The sequence below is a fragment of the Rhipicephalus sanguineus genome, chromosome 2, assembly GCF_013339695.2.
Source record: "Rhipicephalus sanguineus isolate Rsan-2018 chromosome 2, BIME_Rsan_1.4, whole genome shotgun sequence".
In the NCBI taxonomy this organism is placed as follows: Eukaryota; Metazoa; Arthropoda; class Arachnida; order Ixodida; family Ixodidae; genus Rhipicephalus; species Rhipicephalus sanguineus.
Window position 1 is genome coordinate 36,019,696 of NC_051177.1, and position 10,629 is coordinate 36,030,324.

A 10,629-nucleotide genomic window follows, 5' to 3' on the forward strand; every position below is an offset into this window, starting at 1 on the left:
CGGGGCTAACGCGCAAATCATGACACACATATCATGTACAGCATGGTATACATGCCACGCTCATGGTGCGCTCGCGGCCGTTTCGCCAGCTTGATATATACCAAAATTGGTATCTTGCGACATGACTGTATGACGAACATATATAACAAGACTTAACATGAAAATCATGACAAGCATGTCATGTACAGCATGACTTAAGTGGCGCGCTCATGGTGCACTGGGGGACGTTTCGCTAGCTTGATCTACCCCGAGATTGGTATGGCGCGACGTTACTGTGTAACGGACATAAATAACACGAGTTAACGTGAAAACCATGACACACATGTCATGTGCAGCATGGTTTACGTGCCACGCTCATGGTGCGCTGGTGGCCGTTACGCTAGCTTGATCTATCCCAAAATGGTATTGCGCGACGTGACAGTGTGACGAACATAAATAACACGAATTAACGTGAAATCATGACAAGCATGTCATGTACAGCATGACTACGTGCCACGCTCATGGTGCGCTGGCGGCCGTTTCGCTAGCTTGGTCTACCCCGAATTGGTATGGCGCGACGTTACTGTGTAACGAGCATAAATACTATGAGTGGCACGCATTTCCTCAATAAGAGATAAGACGATGTATGCAGCTCTTTGCTGGCTGCTTCGCATACCGATTCCCACAATGCGTGGGATCTGGCGGCTTTTAAATTGTTTTTGTGCTTGAATAGACACATGCGCTAAGCATTTTCAACCGAAAGCGACACCATGAAAGAGCTACAAAGGCCGACACAGATGGGTTTCGTGCTGACGCACTGCGCCGCAGCCAAGCTGTGCAGGTTTCTGCGAGCGAACAATTAAGCATTACTTTTTCAATCGTCAAAGTTAAGCTGCCACGCTTTCGAGATGATTATCGTAATATGGTTTTACATTTCCTGCATAATATGGTTTCACATTTCATAATGTGGTATAATGTGATAATATGGTTTTACATTTCCACTTTGTTTCAGCATATCATCGTTGTAGCTATCAGTTTTACACGCAAACGTACATGCCTACGTGTTTACGCAGTATGCAGGATAAAAGTTCCTTTTCCTATAGTCAAGCATTGTTTGAGCCGGCTCTGCTCATTACTTATTCACGTTACGTACACTCTTTCACAATCCGACAACCGCGCGGTCGTCATTATGCTGTCCCGGAGCGGCGGACTTTCTGCAACTCTTTCGTTAACTTCAATTTATATGCCCGTGACGAGGCATTATCTGCCAAACAGCGGCCTACTTACACTTGTGAACAATGAATCCTCTCTTTTGAGCCAACAGACGTGCTTCTTTGTTATTTAAAGTCCGGTAGGCTACAATTGAGCGCGCGAGGAAACGTTCATTATGTGAGAAGCGCAGTGAGAACAGCAAACGCGCGTGCTAACGTTGCGGTACTCCACAAATTAAATTTTAAAGGCATGCTAACAAAAATGTAATCTATTTCATTTTTTTTATTTTTGAAAGTCTGCCTTAGGCATAATAATTAATTCAGTTTCGATTTTTAAATTCTTTTATGCCTCATTGGGTTATAGTAAGAGCCCACACGATGAGAATATAAAATGGACACGGAACTGACTAGGAGACGAAGAGTGTCGCAAAGTCGTGGCTTTCAGCCTATAGCTCTCGTTATTAGGGCGAAAGCCTTACGTCTAATGCGATTGTGACCTTGAACGAAAAGCCGGCGTGAGTATGACCTTGAACACGAGCTGCGCGTTCACTTCGTCTTTGCGACGTTCGGGGGAGTAAAAAAATACATAAAGCAGCGTTCGAGTGGATAAAAAAATTAAGAAAGTGAAAATATCACGTGACCACGCGAGCGTCGCGTTTACTTAGTTCTTGAGGCGTTCGCGTGACCAAATAAACTTTAAAAAATTACAGCATATCCACGGGTGAATGATGAAGAGCTTGGGCGAAGCTCCTGAAGCAATCACGGTTACACCGTGAAATGTTCAGTGGTTTCGCCCAGCAGTAATCATAGCGATACGCCGCTTCGATTACTGCACGCCATCTAGCGTGCAGGGTGCCGCTCCTTTCTTTTTCCTTTTTTCTTTTTTGTTTCTTTTTTTTCTTTCTTCTTTTTGCACACATCTCTATGGGACAGCGACATCTAGTATATCGTCACCCAACCGCAGTTGCATGCATCTCTATGGGACAGCGCCATCTATTGAATAATACGGGAGACGCGACGGCGGGGACACGCCGCATGGAGCGACGACGACGAGGTGATGCTATAAGGAGCTTCACCTCTAAAAGCAAAGCAGCGTTGGCGTGACATAAAGTGCACGGTAAAATAAGTACACAGGATGGATTTCCCTTTCGAGTCGTCTTAACCGAATGCATAAAGGAGCCTGTGAGTTTTCTATTTTTCTTTTTGAGGGGAGGGGGGGGGGTGCAGAATGAGCATCAACATGCAGTAAAATGCGACATCGTATGTCTGCGGAAACTTTCTGATAGGTGAACCATCGACAAAATGATTCCGATTTAAACATGGACCTATTACAGCCACGTCAAGCTTATCGCGAGGGTACGGCACTTGGCGGTGAACAAGATGTCTAAAACGCCGTTGCTGCTATAGCAGATGCTGCCATGGTTTTTTCGTCGGAATGCCTGTGGAAGACGACGGAAGCTGCTTTTTCGTAATCGATGCGCAACCTTGCAGAAATGGAAGCTTGGAGTGCGCACTTTCTGGACTTGCTGCCACGGGTGTGATGTCACCAGCGACCAGTCTACAAAAGGGACAACGCGAGCACATCGGCTTCAGAGGACACGGCACTTGGCTAGCGAACAAGATGTCTAAAACGCCGTTGCTGCTATTGCAGGTTAGTGACAGCTTTACGTATCGCAGTGATAATAGATGCTTGTTAGTGCTGCCGTGCCCTCGTAGATGTTGTGCTATTTTGAATGATTGCGGTCAGTACTGCTGCTGCTGATGGCTGGTGATTGAGGAAAATCCAGGCCCAAAGAATACTGAAATATTGCTGGAAATTCTCGAAAAACAAGATGCTTTGGATAGCAAAGTAGACGACACCAGGAAAGAAATTGCAGAAAGGAATGCTAAAACAGATAAGATGCAAAGTGTACTATCCATGTTTGACGAAATGAAAGAGAATAGAAAACTGGAGACCATCGTTCGAGAGCAAAATGACAAGTTAATCGATTACGAAAATAGAAGCAGACGAAATAATCTCTTGTGTTTGGCCTTACTGAGAGCGCGAACGAGTCTGCGCAAGTGTTAAAGAGACGCATTGTGAATGACATTTTTTTTTAGTTCTTGGCATAGAAGTCACTACGGGGAAAAAATTCACGGATCTGCAAAGGAAACCATAATAAACCAAGACGCTTGATCCTAAAATTTTACGACAGCAAGGAAAAGGATAACACCTTTAAAGCTGCGCAAAACTAAGGGAACTTCGATCCGAATAAGCAACGACTATGCGAAGTAAACAGTGCAGTGAAACAGTGAGTGAAGTCGTATCTCGCTCTGTCCTCGTCTTTTTTGTGCTCAAAATGCCATTACATCACCAACTGGTCCAAACGCAAGTTCTCCTGTAAACAGTGCAGATACGAAAGAAGTTACGGCAAAGCGCTGCCTTGGACAGGGAGGCGGGTGCGAAAGTGGTTCTCGTACAGGATAAACTCAGGATAAACGATGACTTATACGCATGGGATGACGTCAGAGGCAAGCGCTATTTGCACTCGGGCAAACGTGGTACTGATACAACCAAGCGAAGTGAGCGCGTTGCATCAACTGAGTCAAATGGATCCGATAGCCCAGACAGCTCTTTTCAGAGACCCAAAAAAATAGCTAAGATTGCTCTCGTTCAATGCTCGCAGTATAGTGAACAAGACTATGCACCTTGAGTACTTATTGCTTTCACACGATCCTCACATAACCACAATAACAGAACACGGTTGCATGAAATATACCGAATGATTGTGTTGTACCTCCCAATTACAACATAATTAAAAGAGACAGGTATTCACGTGGAGGTGGGGTGTGTATAAATAAATGTTCTCTTAATGCTTCGTTGATTGATTGTGAAGTACCAGAAACTCTCTGGTGCAGAATTACTTGTGAAAGTACCGTTTTTCTTATTGGAGTTGTATATCGGCCACCCTCAAGCTCCCCTGAGTTTCTGAAATCCTTGAACAAATGTTTACGTGCTCATGTAAATGGGAACACCAGGTTGGTAATGACTGGAGATTTTAGTATTCCACATATAAACTGGAAAAATTTTTCCTACAGCGGTGGGGAACCATTAAACGCTGAAAAAATGCTAGAAATTATGTTTATCTACAATTTGAAACAAATAGTGCTCGAAGATACCAGAATTACGCCGACGTCAAGGTTGTTACTAGACTTGGTGTTCCTATCAAATAAACTAAATTATTACAAGGTGATGGTGGAAGATGGTATATCGGATCACAGGATGATCTGTCTTGATCGAGCAATGAGACATGTGAAGAGCTATGTGCCAGTAAACGTTAGAATATGCTAGGGCTGACGATACTTCGATTCTTGACTATTTGGAGATCCAGTTTGATAATTCGAGAGCACCTTGGTTTAAAATCAGTAGAATAGCTATGACAAGAATCAAGTGTTATAAGTTATTGCACAGACAAATATGTTCCATCACGTGTTAAAAAAACGAAACAGAGAAGTCCTTGGATCACCCGAGATATAATTCATATGAAAAAGAAATTAAGAGACTGCGTAAAGGGAGCACGTCGCCAGTGGTTCTGAGAAATTTAAAAACTGAACTCAGGCGTACTTTGGGAACACCTAAACAAACATTTTTTGAAAAAACCTCAGTCATTTTCTCAGGTCTTCGCCTCAGAAATTTTGGCGGTATTTTAGCGACAGGAAAGAAATAGCTGATGAAATCCATGTTGTTAGTGACATTATAAGAGAAAGGATGAGATAGCAAACCATTTTAACAACTTTTTTCAGTCTGCATTTGACCCACCAGAAACTACAGCGAGTACGGAAGAAGCCTTAAGAATTCCCCCGACTGTTCGAGTGGAAACCCTTGAAATAGCTAGGGAAGGCGCATTTGAACAACTACTCAAATTAGATACGATCGAGCGGTCCCGACGATATACCTACTGTATTCCTCAAGCGATACGCAGAATGGATGTCACATTATGTAACTATCATCTTTCAAAAACTTATACAACGCACTCACTGCCACAAGACTGGCGCACCGCATTTGTTATTCCTGTATTTAAAGGAGGCAGCCGAAAACAGGCAACAAATTACCGTTCAGTGTCACTTACTTCAGTTACTTGCACAGTGTTCGAACATATAATAGCAAAACATATACTCAGGTTTCTAGATCAGAACATTTTGCTGTACCCTTATCAACATGAATTCAGGACCGGGTTATCAACTGTGACACAGATAATAGAAACAATTCATGATTTTGCGGGTGCTGTAGATATAAGACAACATGTTAATGTGGTTTGCGTGGATTTTGCGAAGGCGTTTGATAAAGTACCCCATGTCCAATTAATCTTCAAATTACGTAATGCAGGAATAAATGAACTCGTAATAAATTGGATTGAAGCATATTTAACAACCGTACGCAGGTAGTAAAACTGGCTGGCCATGTATCAGATCCTTTAGCTGTACTTTCAGGAGTGCCCCAAGGCTCAGTAGTGGGACCACTATTGCTTCTCCTCTAATCAATCGCATCAGTAGCGTGGCGGCAGAAGAGGGTGTCCACGTTAAACTTTTCGCAGACGACTGCTTAATCTACGCCACAATTACCAAACTAGACGACCAACTCAAAGTTCAGAAATGTTTGAAAAATTTAGATAATTGGTTTAGGAAATGGAAAATGCCAATAAATTATTCTAAATCTACATATACACACATCAGCAAAAGGAAAACTATCCATTCCTTTTCGTACGGCATTGGTGGACACTTGTTGTGAATGCGCACCAGTTAAAGTATCTCGGGGTAACAATTACGCGAAAATTGTCATGGAATGAACATATAGATATCGTCTGCACGACAGCCTATCAAAAGTTATACATATGAGGAAAAAACTAGAACGTGCCTCGCGTGACGTAAAACATATTGCATACACCACCTTCATTAGGACGATACTGGAATATTCAGCCGTTGTTTGGAGTCCCCATCAAGTGACCCTTAAGAAGAAGCTGGAAAGAATACAGAGACTGGCGGCGCGTTTTATTTGTTCAACGTACCGAAGGAAGGAGTCGGTCACGCTGATGTTACAGATGCAACTGAGATCCTCTTGGACTACGGAGAAAAAATATAGGCTGAAGGTATTTTTTCAAATAATTCACGATCAACTTAAGATTGATAAGCTCAAATATTTACACGCCCCAGGCAAAAGAAACCCCCGAACTAACCACGATTGCCTCATAAAACCATACCAACACAAATACTGACACGTTTCGATATTCTCTCTTCCCAGATGTCGTAGAAATGTGGAACAATCTACCAACGCTAGTGTTGTTTTAAACGATGTCACCGACTTCGAAATGCTGTAGAGGCACATTTACGAGATTGTTCAATTTAATTTTTTTTTTCAATGCCAAATGATGTAAGCGACCTCATGTTCATTGTATATATTTTGAACAATGTCAGTGAAGTTTTAATTGTTATTTTGAATTCCGAATTGTTGTTTAAGGGAATACCTGTTTTCATTGTGAAGTGCCAAATATTTCGCAACTTTATGTATCTTGTACATTTTTTATGTATGTATTGTATTGTCCTCTCTGTTATGACCCTCTATGAGGGTTGATAGCATTAACAAATAAATAAAAATAAATAAATAATTTCTTGATTGGCTTTATTGTCCGAACCACGCGAAATCTAACTGTAGCTCTGAGCAATGCTGTAGGTACAAGGCGCTGAAGTCACTTCGATCCTTCTCAGTTCTTTTATAACGTGCTTCCCAACGTGTCCGATCGTTCTTATTCTTGAAGAGCACCGATGTGCGCGCGCCCACCAGAGTTTACAGAACGTGGGCTCCAGTGAAAAAGAATTTCTGCTCTGTTAGTGCACGCGCTTCTAACCTAGAGGGTAGGTGTAAGGCGATGCGCAAAGCGCCGACGATGCCATCTGCCGCCACGGCTCAGAAGCGTCGGCGGGTTCGGCGAGCAGTGTTCCCGCGAGCGTTACGCGAGTTCAAGGATGGATGTGTTTTTCATCGTGATTTAACGACCTCTGTCGGGCTTCAGCGATGTCGAAAAATAACTGGTGCGTGTCGGCTGCTCAAACACATACAAAAACTCGCCAGGACCGCACTTTTACAATTTCCGGTGCTATTTCATGAGCGAGAGCGACGGCGGCGGTGAATTGCGGCTGTCCGACGCAGAATGTAAGCATCGCGCTTTGTTTACGGCATGGTAGAACGATTACCGTGTTTTATATGTCTCCGTTTATGTCGCTACGTCTTCAGCGAACGCTACAACGTTTACACTTGGTCGCCTCGCCAGCATTGTAGACGCTACAATGCACCTGAGGTTGTTATTACTGATAACCACGCGATGCGTAGCTCCCTTGAAAAACTAATGGCGCGAAGCGCAATGCCAGAGAATGCGGCGCAGGTGACGGCTCCTTTACAAGAGCGCTGTGGAATATCACACGTGTGCTGCACAAAATCGCTGCATTCTACCTATTGATGCACTGGAATGCGATCACTGGAATGCGAACACTGCGCACGCCTGAGTGGAGCCGATTATAAAAAGCGCAACTGTCGAGATATTTTTCCACAAGTTTATTGTGCTGGTTTCAAAGTTTTTACCACGCTGACCGTGAAATCCATGCGCCGGTGCGACAGCGCTCCCTCAAATCTACTATATAAACACATTGCACGTAAACCAGCTAATGGTGTCGAGAAAAAAACTGGTTCATGCGTCAACGCATGCAGGCATTAGTGATCGAGACGTTATAAAGAAAGCGGTGTTACTTACGATGAGCTCCACTTCGCAGGAAGCATGTTGCCGCTTGTCTGTGGCAAACACTTGGCGCGTATGGTGACAATGTCGTCCCCGCACAGCTGTGACAACGGACACATGTCCACTATTATAAAGTGCGGCTCCTTTGCGCACACTGTCGCCGCAAGATTAATTATTTGGGACGCGCACAAGCGGCAAATCGCACGCGCGCACTTCTGTCATGCTTGCAGTGAAAGGAGGCGTGTGCTACACGACCCGCTGCCGGTTCCAACGGCCGCCGCTACGCGGCTTTCAGTGGCCCCTATTCGCCGCGAGATCGAAAAAGTCGGCACTAGCGGAGAACGGACGAAGCCCCGAAGTGTGGATGCGGGTGGCCCGCCGCCGCTCCAGCAGCAGTGTGTCCTGTGTTTGTTGCTGGAGAATTCGCGATGTAAGTTGCCACGGGTACGATTTGGTCGACGTTCAGTGAACTCATATTTCCTTCTGTAATGGAAGCTCGCAGAGCCAATCGCTTTTCTTTTTTCTTCTAAGTGGCGATGCGAGAAGCATTCGTTTAATGTGACCGCACCACATACGGTTGTCGCTTTTAACCACATACGCTTGTCCTCCAGCCATCCGGGCTTAGCAAATACAAAAAAAAAAAAAGTTCACGTCACGTTGACCAACGAGAGAACAGTGTTCGGATATAATTGTTCGTGGCGCGTACTGCAATTTGTTGAATCGCCCCTTGCGACGCAGCTTATGCTAATAAAATACGCGCTACGGTAACTTCCAACTTCGGTGCTGTATCAGGCCTCACTCATTATGGAACATGCGTTTAAAAGATTACAAAACAAATAATCAATATGAGCTGTGGTCATCAGCTCGCTTTCGGATACTCGTTCATCGCTTATGGTCCGTCCGTTTCTGGCTCGCGAAACGATATTTTTTTACTCTGCACGAGTTCATGCACAAACTGGACGAGTTTCGGCGCTTATATATTTCTACTTCGGAACCCTGAGAACGGTTCTCGTAATTGAGTAAGCGCGACGGAAAACGCGCAAAGAAGAGTAGGTAAGGATAGGTGACGCTCGCTTATAAGGACTCGCAGAACAAACCTTGCATTCGCTGCGAAGGTGGCGCAGGAGGATGTAGGCCGCATTGCATACTTAGAGAATCAATTGATTTACTTGCGGAAGTACGCAAAAGCGCAAGTAAATCATGACTGTTTGCAATGGCCAAGCTGCCACGATCTCTTGCGGATTACAACAGTGTTCACGCACGTAGCGCGCAAAAATTACGCATACAGAAAGCATCAATGCACATATTACGGACTGATAGTGACAAACGCGTTAGCTTATTTGACTAAGCATCATTTTTCGTCAGCGAACGCTTCAACCCACCGTGATCGAAGTGCTTGCTACGCATCATCGCAAAGCGCCTTGCCGTTCTGACGCTGACAAGCCACTCTCTGTGCTGCGCGTCGCCGGGGTAGGAATGAAACTTATCTCTGGCTTGTGCATACGTGTGCATTGCGGAACCGAACAATACTTTCGCTTGGAAACTGAAACGTTTTCGACACTTGCGGAGCCAGAATGACGACACAGAAACAGTAACCCCGTACTAGGGAGCCTACATGAGCTTCCTACCGTACACTAGAGTCACGTATATGCTACCTTTAGGTAGCAGAGTTGCGCATAGGTCCGGCTAGCAACCACAGCTAGGCGGTGAAGTCGCACTTCGTTTTGCAGGCGACATGCCTACCATGTCGCCGATTACCTGTGGCGTGTCGATGACCGGCGATCAACATTGGCTGTCGATGGCTAGTGTTAATTCAGTTCGCTGCAGCGGCGGCGTCGAGAAATAAAAAAAAATTGCCCCAGGCGGCAGCTTCTCCGCAATGCATGGTTGCTAGCGGCGTTGGAAGACAGATGCGCAACTCTGCTACCTAAAGGTAGCATATACAGTAACTCTACCGTACACTTACACACAGCGCACGGCCGACGATATCACAAACACAGGGGCGATGCTGCCCCTATAGGTCGATCTCGCCGCAATAGGCGGGCGCATCGCGGATAGGTCGCAGGTACTATATACTCGCGGACAACTTTTCTTGGCAATGAAGCGAAGGCTACAGAGCCACAATGCACGTATTCTACCGCTAATGAATGTAGCCCCACAATTGCGTCCATTTTCTGCGTGAGATACACAAAATAGTTCTTCATTTTCTACATGTACCTTTTTCCACACGGAACGCAGTGCACGCAAGCGAGATATTTGTATTTCTTTTACTTTATACGTTGTCACTTTGCGTTTCTGCGGGCGTGAAAAAGTCGCGCCTTGTGCCCGTACCTTAGACGCTAAGCAGAATTTGCGTCGAAATGCAACGCTAGCCATCACTTTCCACGGCGTTACAAGACGCGCGCCAAACCGGACTACTTCGCGTAGCAGTACATGTGCAGACGTTTCGCCCCCGTAGCTTTCCCTTCATTGCCAGAAAAGTAGTCCGCGAGTATACAGGCTGGAACGTTTATTTGGAGGCTACGTCCCCAGACAAAGCGGGAATACAGCTTTCTCGGGGGAGGGGGGGGGGGGGGTACACGACGAAATGTCTATCTCTTGCCACGGCAAAATGTTTCAGCAGCTTCGATCCTGCCGTTTACTTTTCTCGCTAAGTCAATGCACCAAGTACG

General features: G+C 45.1%; 1 protein-coding gene across 1 annotated transcript in view; it reads left to right on the forward strand.

Annotated features, from left to right (window-relative positions):
• LOC119381538 (Down syndrome cell adhesion molecule-like protein 1 homolog) overlaps window positions 1-10,629 on the forward strand; it is a 52,896-nt gene that overhangs the window by 13,992 nt on the left and 28,275 nt on the right. The gene's annotated exons all lie outside the window — the stretch shown is intronic.